An 8338-nucleotide genomic window follows, 5' to 3' on the forward strand; every position below is an offset into this window, starting at 1 on the left:
CAATATAAGAATATTTCTAGTCTTATTACCAGGCCACTGCCAACCAAAAACATTACTAATACTTCTCTCATTCTTGTGCTGATGCAACACTTACCTGACAAAGCAAACCAGTTAAGGAAGCTTGACTTCCCACCATTACGCAGTGATAGTTCTCTGACAGTTTAACTCCCTAAACCTAATAGCCAGGGCATCAGACCAGCACTAATGTATATGATTATGTCATTAAAGACTATCAAACCTTATACACAAGGTGACAAAATCAAGATTACATTCATAATCATAAACTGGTATTTCTTAAACTAAATGATTTATCTTGTAAGATGAAGAGGGTTTTTATCCAACACATTTTTCTGTACGGTTTCCCATGATTTTCTCCCTTCCAAAAATATTTTGAGAGCAACATATATACTAAACATTGGGTCAAGTTTCTTTTTTGAAAGTGTAATAATGCAAAACTAAGAATACCCCTCATTATCTATCAACAGTGTTTGAAATGAAGTCTTCAGCACAGGCACAGTGAGAAACTGTCTAATATCTAATAAAAGAAGACAATTTCAGGATAGGAGTAATGAGCTGCTAGATTTGGTGATGGACTGTAGAAATAATTAGTCTGTAATAGCTTATCACAGGGGAGCAGACAGATCGTGCCCCTACTTTCATTAAAGTGCATGAGAATGGGGCTGCTGGCATTACATGCTAAGCCTTGGGGATAATATAAAGTAGCAAAGCTATACTCCTTCCTTCCTTCCTCTATCAGCTTAGGCTGCTGAAGTTAAACATGGTACTAGGAAAGAAGAGAATAAGACACTAAACTAGATTCTTGTCGCGGGAAAAGAGGAAGAATATGAAGCCAATTTCCACTTAACAGAGAAAACAGGGGCCATGTGCCAGGTCTTGGAAAGAGAATCAAGCCTGACTCTCCTTTGTAGAAGGATGTTCTTTAGAACACCTTTTCTTTACTAACACAGAGGCAAAGTTTATTAGACTTCAAGGCAAAATGAAAGACTATTTTCAGAGATTTTTTTCATGGAACTGACAACATAAATATGAGGGGTTTTTTTAATTATAAAAAATTAGTTTTATTTGACCTCAGGGAAAAAAGTAATCAATTACAAAATGTGCTCAGAGAATGCAAGTGAGAGCACATGTAATTTATATTAAAAACACAAAATAGACACAAGCAACCTGCATGTTAGCAGAATTCTAACAAGATACACATGATAACCTCAGCTACACTATAATGCAGCTGACTTTTTTTTTTAAAATACAGTTAGAAGTAATTTGATAACATAGGCATGGACTTTTAGAAAGTTACACCAACTGGTGGCACCTCTTATGGACGTTTCATTTTATGAACCAAGATATACATATTAAGGTATTCTCAAAAGGTGACTCAAAATGTATGGCAGCTTTTAAAAGGCAAGTATCAAGATTATTTCAGATCTTTTAAATTTTATTTTATTTTTTTTATTTCAATGCTATGATTTGAAGCCAAGCCTTCACTGACTTTTTTCCTGGCAACAAAGCCAGCCTAATGAGTTCCCGCCCTGCTCCTGCACTGCTCCCTCATTTGTGCTAGTACAACTTTTCACGGGACTATGATATGAACCAGTGCAAGTTAAAAATAACCTGGCCCATTAACAGTTTTACCGGCACAACTGAGAGGTCAAAAAATCTGTGGCCTGAGCAATCAAAGTTGCAGTAAGGTGGAATGGATTTGATTACAGGAGGTGTGCAAGAACTGCTCAAATGGTCTCCATTGCCAAAGGAAACATCTACACCCACTTTTAAAGTACAACTAGCTTCCAAGTTTTCAGCTTCTTTAACTACATTAACGCAGAAAATGCATTCCAGGAATCCTGCTGGTGGTTCCTCTCAAAGCCAAAACCAACAGTGAATCCTTCCCTGACTCTCCCCAAATATTTCCCAGTGGAGGTGCAGATGCCAGTATAAGAAAGGTAAACCTATTGACAATAGATTTTATTTTCCTAATTTTTTAATATGTATAAACATATATACACATTTATACACACATCTCCTTAAAGGTAGTCCATGCATCTGAGAGGTCCCAAACTCCAATGAAATGCTATGTATATAATCAAAGAAAGTCTTTAGGATAAAAAGTGTCAAAATTGTGAACAATTTCTTTAAAAGATTTAAAAAATATCATTAGACTATATCAAGATATCGCTTTAAAAGGCAACTGCCCAGCAAAAACTAAGGCTAGCTATGAAAGTTCATTAGGCAGGCACAAATAATCAACAACCTGCAAAGACACAAGTCCATGGAACACTATTATAGTTACTAGACAAGCAATAAACTAAAAACCTGATATGAGACAAAAAAAAAAATTTAACTCATTGCACAAGAGAGTAATAAGCTTCTGATGAAATAAGTGTTTTAAAAGCACTAGTTTGGACATCTTTATTTATCATGGCAATTATGTTTAAAGATACCTAACTTTATTAAAAGCCAGTTGTATTTATAACCTGGTTTTTTTTACCCTTAGGATTTAAAAGCACTCACATAAACAAAAATGATACAAACATTAGTAAATGTAACAAGAGTGTAACAGCTGTAGTGAAAGCAGCAGAAAGTGATCTGAAGTGCACCTTAAAGATGCACAGAAATCAATACTATAGAAAATCATGGCAAATGCAGCTGCAATAAGATTTCGAGTTACTGAAAACCCATTTATTACTTTAGATGAAATTCACCTGTTCCACTCTTAAGGTCAAATGAGCTTTCCAATACTCAATACTTCTTTGGATTGGCTTAAAATAACTGAAACCAAATCACTAGTATGAAATTGGTAGTGAGCTTAAAGAGTGAGGACATCTACATTAACCAGAAAGTTCTCAGACTAGCCTTGTTTGTCATCTTTCCATAACAGTATTATCAGAATTATTCAAACATTATTTTTTCCTCCAGTTTAATAGCTGCACTTCCAGTGAACAGGGAAGTTCTATTATTTACAACACAGACTATACTGTGAGCACCCACATGGTCTTTTTCAGACAACTTCCCATACAGGCACATAACTTTGCATCATGTTAGTTGTAGAAAAGCGTGCAATCCACAGCTTCATCAGGACTGTGAGCAATTGTATTTTTATTGAGCGCTACGTTTGTTTCAGCAGCGAAGAAACGATGACCAAGCTGAAACTGAACCTGAAAGTTTTAAAAAAATATAAACCAACTTCCCCCAAAACAAACTAAACCAGCCAACACTACCCTCTCTGCCATGAGACGGTATAAGCTCCGCCTAGGGAAGGGCAATATTGCCTTTGCAAACCAGTCAGAAGTTCACACCCCCGAGCTGCGATGGGTGCGAGGCCGCGGGAAGAAGCCAAGTCCCCGCGGGCAGCCGAGCAGCTGCCGCTCCGCCCGCAGCGCCCCTGGCGCCGCCGCCTCCGGCGCAGCCTGACCGCCCTGCGTCCCGCCTCCCCAGTGCCGGGTGACCGCAAGGACTCGACTGAGGCCGCAGGTTCGGGTTTGGACGAGGCCCGCATACCACAGCGGCGGCGGGAGGGGAGGAGGCCCGGCGGCAAACCCGGCATCCGCTGCCAGTTGCCGGGGGCCCTGGCCGCGGCCGGCCCTTGGACGGCGGAAGCAGGGCGGAGCGAGCCCTGCCCGGGACGCCCCTGCGGGCAGACCCCCCGGTTCCCAGCGGGGCCCCGCGGGCGGCCCGGGGAAGCCCTCACGGCCCGGAGTCCCCGCTCCACCGACGCGGGGCGGGGGCGGGGGGGGTGCAAGGCCGCGCTCCGACCTAAGATGGCGTCGGTCTCGCAGGCGACAATCCCCCCGCGGCCCTCCCGCCGCCGAGCGGCGGCTCCCTCCGCCCAGGGAGGCGGCAGGCCGCCCCGGCAGGGAGGACCGAGGGGAAGGAGCGGGCTGGCTTACCGTGCTGCGCGTCCGGAGAGGCCGCGGCAGGCCGCCCCGCTCCCTTCCTCCCGGGCTGGCGGGGGGATGGGAGGCAGCCGCGCTGGCGGAGGCGCCTCACATCGCCGAACCGCGGCGCCCCACCTCAGCCACCGCCGGGGGAAGGAGGGCGGGCGAGGGAGGCGGGGGTGGCCGCGCGGCGCCCGGCGCGCTGCCTGACGGGTAGAGCGCGGGTCAGCCCCACAGCGGCGCCTGCTTTCCGGCAGCCGCGGGGCGGGGCCGGGCCGGGGCCGCGCGGGGGCGGTGCCACGCGCCATGTGCCGGGCCTCACACCCCGCGGCTGGCAGCGGCCTGGCGCGCGCGGCCCGCCTCGCGCCCTCCTCAACCATCGCCGTCGGCTGCGCCCGCCGGCCGGGCACCGCCTGCCCTCCGCCGCCTTGGCGAGGGCTGACAGGGCCAGCCGCGACGCGGCCAGATCGATGGCGGGCCCCGCGGGCGGGTAGAGGACCCGCGAGCAACATTCACCTCAGCGGTGCCCCGTAAGTAGGCCCCGCTCGCCGTGCGAGGGAGCGCAGCTGTCAATTCCGCGTGCGGGAGCGGTGGGCGCGGCGCTTGGTAGGCCGTGACAGGCGGTCAGGCCTTTCCCTTGCGGTACAGTGGATCATAAGCACCAGTAACTCCACACAGCCATACGGCCAAACAAAAGCTAGGGAAAACTCTACCCAAGGTTAACATTAAATACAAACAACTGAGAATATACTGCAGAGGATGTTGCTGGAATCCACTGGAGCATAAGATGGTAAATGCTGTTCAGAGTGGAGGTTCGTTGTGCGCCTGTTTTCATTGTGGTTATTCATAGGCATTTGCCCGGTGGGTTAAATATCGATCAAATATATGATCAACTGTTCCAAACCTTTACTGAATAAAACATTCCCATTACTTTTGGCAGGACATCACAAAACTGCTAGTCAAGGCCTTAACTGGGCAGTGAAGCCCTGGTCACTATAGAAAACAGTCCTGGAGCACAGTACCACAAAGAGCTGCATTTTCACTCACCTCAGAATTTGCATATGAAAATCTCTGAATCAAAAGATGACTAAAATTCAGTTTTCCTCATGCCTTTTTGTTTATAGTGTTCTGTCACCCTGGCCAACATCTGTCTTAAGAATGCTCCCTAGTTTAGATTTTCTTTTTTTCTCAGTTTTGCTGTCCATTCTACCCTAATTAAAGAAAAAGGAAGTGTGATTCTTCATGTAGTAAATATGAAAATATTTCTGGTGAATTTTGAAGATAAATAATGGGAAAGTACTTAACCAAATGTAATCTGTATCTCAACTTTTTCAGCCCATACTTCTCACAACTTACTGTTGGTGACATCTGCCAGAGCTGCCTTCAGACAACCTTAATTTATTTAGTATAAGTTCTCTCTCAGATGCAGGTATTCTTCAGAAGAATAAGTGAAGTGTCCTTCTGCTTGTGAACTTAAGGTCTAAAGATTTGACTATTATGTTTAGCCTGGAAAATATTCTGTTCATTTTCACTATTATCTTTAGCCTTGAGATGCTTCCAGAGTACTTTGGAACCTCAGAGAAGTGAAGAAAAAAATAACTAATTAAATAATTGCTGCTTAGTGATTATGCCATTAAATCATTTGGTTATTACAGTTTAGTAATTAAAGAATTAAACTATGCCATCCTGCCAAAGTAGGAGGAAAAAAGAGTCAGAAATATTATTGATATTTGGTAGAAAATGGAGAAAGAATGGGAACTAGAGAGGGGAACTTATTTTATACAGGAGTGACTGGGAAGAGAGAGGTATAGTCCAGTTATTTGAAACATGTATTTTCAACTACTCATTTACCTACTGAGAAATCATTGCAGGTATTTATGTTCTTTCTAAAGCAAGATAAATATAAAGAGAATATTAAGATTACAAGGTGAAACATTGAAAAAGTGTGAAATAACAGAATTAAGATCAACTCTGCACATTTAATTTATTAAATTTGTACATTCTGAAGGTGCACAATTGCATACTGCCTGTTCTGCAAGACCACTGCTAAATCCTTGGACAAACTTGTTTGAATATCATGTTTTTGCATCATCCTACAAAGCAATAGGAGCAAAACAAGTTTACCAAGTAAGAATTAATAAGCGTTCACAACTTTGAAACTCACAAATGAATGAAGGATAGTAAATAGCCCCCATAATTACAAGAAAATAGTTCTTTCCAAGGCTCCCTCAGTTTATAGATGAGCATCTTGGCTAAGCTTAGTATAGTTAGTTAATGAGAAAGCCCTAAAACTTTGTGTTGCAACAAATATTGGTGACTGACTAAAGAAAAAAGTAGAAAGTTTATAAAGAGCTTTTTCAGATGTCATTAAAGAGGACACTGAAAAGTCAGTGTACTGTGATATAGCTGAGCTGTGTCTCCTTGACATTAAGATGTGAGACTTCGTAGACTGCATCAACAATAAAGGTGCCCTTCTAATGTTCCTCATCAGCCATGGAAATGACATGGGAGGTGCTGGGGTACAGGGAAATAAAAACAGAGATTCGTACCCTCTACATTTAGTAATAGTCCTCAGCAGTTATTGCAGTGAGCCAGCAGATCCAGGCAATTAAAAGAACATACTCCTCCATGGTGTCCTTGCAATAAGAAAGGCTGTCTGGCAGCTGTTAGACCTGCCGGTCCAATCAAAAAGCAAAGTCTGTTTGTATTAGCTGTATTTTGCTTCTCCACTACCATTCTTTTTCTTTCCCCCCAGCAAAAAAATTGCAATGATAGCTTCATAGATTCATTCTAAGTGTAGATTCTCTATATTGTTACTGTGATCTGCCCCTTCTGCTCTGCTGGTCTTTTATTTCTATTTCTCAGTTGTAAATTGCCCACTAAACTATCATTTGTTCTATTGCAGGGGTCTGTTCCCCCTCATCACCCTGTATCAACCACTGATGAATTAACAGACAACAGTCCCATTTTGACAAGGTGTACAGAAGTTTGTTAAGAAATAGCAGAAACTGGTAGCTGTATTGCTCACAACACCTAGGGGTATAACTTATTTCTTGTTTTGACTCCTCTGACTTTATGCTGGTAGAGGGACGAGTGCAATGTGAGAAATTATGAATACAACTATCAACTTTATTCTGCATATCAACAGCAGTTGCTCATATTGTTCTCATTTTACTTATGTTCAGGCATTTTGAGGCAAGAGTGTCAGTCAGCTAAGCATGAGGATTTTGCAGTGGAGATAGGCAAAGGGGGGGCAAATTGGAAACCAAAGCGTGTCTTCTCCAGTAGTAATTAATAACTAGAGACAAGCAAGTTGCAAGACAGCAGTTGCTCTCGATTGCTTTAGCTGAAGTGTTAACAAAAAAAAATAGAGACTAGAAAAGAATTAGGCAAGCAAATGTCTATCTGTCATTGTTTTCTGTAACCAAAAGGCCCAGTATAATCTCAAGATGGTCATCCATTTTTCTCTTATGGAAAAAAAGCTTGTGGCTGGGGAAAAAAAAATCCTCATACTCATGTATGAGGATTATAAGGGGAACTTATTTTATACAGGAGTATATCCTGTATAATGAGAATTATATCCTCATACTCATAACTTATGTCAATTAGCAGGTCTTTAAACAATGCATCGATGTCTGCAAAAGCTGGATGATTACTTTTCACCCTGGCACCATACTTTTAAACTTGTTGATCCTTTTGATTTTTAACCACAACCATCCCACCCATATGTAGCTAAAAGGCAAACATTCCATCAAGGTTTTTAGCAACCCAAATAGTTTGGTTGAACTGCTTTGTATTTCCAGATCAAGACCAAAGAGCTAGATAGTAGGAAACCAGGAAATGTAGTTGATACTTTAGAAACTTTGCTGTGCAAGAACAGCAAAATATGTGCTTAAAGCATATGAACAACCTTACCTCTTACCATGAAATCATAAGACAAGCTACTGTTTTATTCATCTGTGGTTACAGGCTAATTTGGAAAACCTTTAACCATGCCATTAAAGATTCACAAAATCAGATATACATTACAAATTACATTATATTTGGATTAAGAATTTATAAAGAAATTCTTAGAACTATTGCTATTGACATTCATCTTAGGAAATCCATTTTGTTACTATGATGACCTAACCAGTTTCACTAGATTGCAAATCTTCACTTCCCCAACTCTCTCCACAAACAACGGAGGCGAATGGGAGATGGTATCCAGAAAAAGGGAATTCACATTTCTTAACTGAAGCAGTGACAGATGTCACCATAAACTATTTGTGCAAGCCTCTTATAAATGTATAGGTTTATAGATTACATAAACGTGGAGACCAATTAAGCTACCACCAGCATGCAGATACCTCTGTCATAGAACTTGGAGGTCAATGTAACACTGCCAGCAGTGTTCCAATTGAAGGAAAGTGCCATATCCAAAGAAAGTGACAGGGAATTTAAATAGG

General features: G+C 42.5%; 1 protein-coding gene across 4 annotated transcripts in view; it reads right to left on the minus strand.

Moving 5' to 3' along the window:
* ZNF280D (zinc finger protein 280D) overlaps positions 1–4034 on the minus strand; it is a 68982-nt gene extending 64948 nt beyond the window's left edge. For 3 of the 4 annotated variants that reach the window (XM_076348252.1, XM_076348255.1, XM_076348254.1), the window contains exon 1: positions 3903–3960. The gene's annotated coding sequence lies outside the window, so the exon portion shown is untranslated. Of the gene's footprint in view, positions 1–3902 lie in introns of all 4 variants that reach the window. The other variant, XM_076348253.1, reaches the window with a different exon arrangement.
* Positions 4035–8338: the final 4304 nt, after the last annotated feature.

Source organism: Aptenodytes patagonicus, chromosome 10 (assembly GCF_965638725.1).
Source record: "Aptenodytes patagonicus chromosome 10, bAptPat1.pri.cur, whole genome shotgun sequence".
In the NCBI taxonomy this organism is placed as follows: Eukaryota; Metazoa; Chordata; class Aves; order Sphenisciformes; family Spheniscidae; genus Aptenodytes; species Aptenodytes patagonicus.